At 44.0% G+C, this 1,983-nt stretch overlaps 1 non-coding gene across 1 annotated transcript; it reads right to left on the bottom strand.

Annotated features, from left to right (window-relative positions):
- Positions 1-1,393: 1,393 nt before the first annotated feature.
- Positions 1,394-1,531, bottom strand: LOC119926285. The gene has a single exon (XR_005450173.1). It is a non-coding gene; the product is annotated as a small nucleolar RNA SNORA7 (small nucleolar RNA).
- Positions 1,532-1,983: the final 452 nt, after the last annotated feature.

Raw genomic sequence — 1,983 nt, 5'->3', positions numbered from 1 at the left:
ATGGAACCAGAAAGGTGAAGCCAGAGATAGAGACATTCTGGGGAGATTCTCGCTCTTGGGGAACAGTTTAGAGTTCATTCATTCATTCAATCGTATTTATCAAGCGATGACTGCCTGCAGAGCACTGCACTAACAGCTTGGAAAGTACAATTCAGCAACAGAGACAATCCCTTCCCACAACGGGCTCACAGTCCACAAGGGGGGAGAGACCAGTTCAGACCAAGACCGGACCTCAAACAGGGAAGGCTTGTAGGAGGGGAACGGCTTGCCAGCAATAATAAATAATGAATAATTTTGATACATGTTAAGCACTTACTGTGTGCAAAGCACTGTTCTAAGCGCTGGGTTAGATACAAGTTAATCAGGTTGAACACAGGCCCTGTCCATCATGGGGCACACACTCTTATCCTCATTTTACACATGAGGTAACCGAGGCACAAGGAAGTGAAGTGACTTGCTCAAGGTCACATAGCAGGCTTGTGAGGGACCGGGAATTAGTACTCACATCCTTCTGACTCCCAGGCCCATGCTGTATCCACCAGTTACCCCGTCAACGACACAGCTCTCCTCCCTCCAACATCCCCATCCTGGCTACCATGGAAACCACCCTACAGGCTCGGATGCTACAACCGGACATCAGCACGATGCTTTATCACTTCGGCTGTCAGTGGTTCCTGTACTTCAAAAATGTTTTCTGCGGGAACGTGATTGTCAGGGATGAGAGAGCATGACTTCCTCTGGGAAAAACCCTGGTACCATCATCAATTTTTCTGAACGGAAGTTCTCCTATGAATCAATGCCTTACCGTGGCAGGAGAATTTGCATACATCATTGAAGCTTAGAGCCATGCCACTGAAAGATACTCTCACTAGGGTTACCCAAAATGGAAAGGCCTAAGTGAAAGCAAAGTTGATTTACCTGTGCTGGGCAGCAGCGGTATGGGAAAGAGTCAAAGGCAGACGAACAAATGATAATAATAATAATAATAATAATAATAATAATAATGGTATTTATTAAGCGCTTACTATGTGCAAAGCATTGTTCTAAGAGCTGGGAAGATTACAAGGTGATTAGGGTTTCCCACGTGAGGTTCACTGTCTTAATACCCATTTTACAGATGAGGTAACTAAGGCACAGAGAAGTTAAGTGACTTGCCCAAAGTCACACAGCTGACAATTGGCGGAGCCGGGATTTGAACCTTTCCACTGAGCTCTAATTATTATTATTATCATTATGGATGCACATATCAAAATGAATACTGGTAGTTTATCCATAAAACCTTCTTGGTAAACATATGGCAGTGGTTAACCACTGCCTTCTTCCATGCAGTAAACTTGAGTTTCCACCCTCGACTCTCTCCCATGCCGTTGCTTCCCAGCACAGGCGAGTTTTGACTTGTAGCAGTTTGCCTGCCACTCGCTAGCCAATGCCCAGGCTAGAAATGGAATGAGAAGGCCTCTGCTTGACTCTCCATCCCATAGCCGAGACTGGTAGAGTAATGGAAACTCTCCAGGTGCGATCCTAAGAGGGGCTGAGGATATTACATTTAGTGTAAAATCACTTCTAGACAATAAGCTCGTCATAGGCAGGGAACGTACCTAAAATCTCCATCATGTTGGACTTTTCTGAGCATTTAGTACAGTGTTCTGCACATAGTAACTGCTCAATAAATATGTAGATTGACCTACAAAATTTCACAACAGCCAGGTTCACCTCTTCACGCTCTCTTGTGGTCTCCTATCTGCAACTTATTTTAGGTTTCTGTCTCCCCAAATAATAATAATGCTTGTGTCTCTTGCTAAATACTAATTATACACCACTCTCAGTAATATGTGCAGGAGTAGATGCACAGTAATCAGGTAGGACACGGTGTTTACCTCATACTGGAATTATAGTCTCAGTAGCGAGGATAAATTGAGGCCTTGAATTTCCATTTTATAGATGAAGAATCTGGTGCTCAGAGAAGTTAAATATGCTGCCCAA

This window comes from Tachyglossus aculeatus, chromosome 3 (assembly GCF_015852505.1).
Source record: "Tachyglossus aculeatus isolate mTacAcu1 chromosome 3, mTacAcu1.pri, whole genome shotgun sequence".
Classification (NCBI taxonomy): Eukaryota; Metazoa; Chordata; class Mammalia; order Monotremata; family Tachyglossidae; genus Tachyglossus; species Tachyglossus aculeatus.
This window is presented reverse-complemented; position numbering and strand designations above follow the sequence as displayed.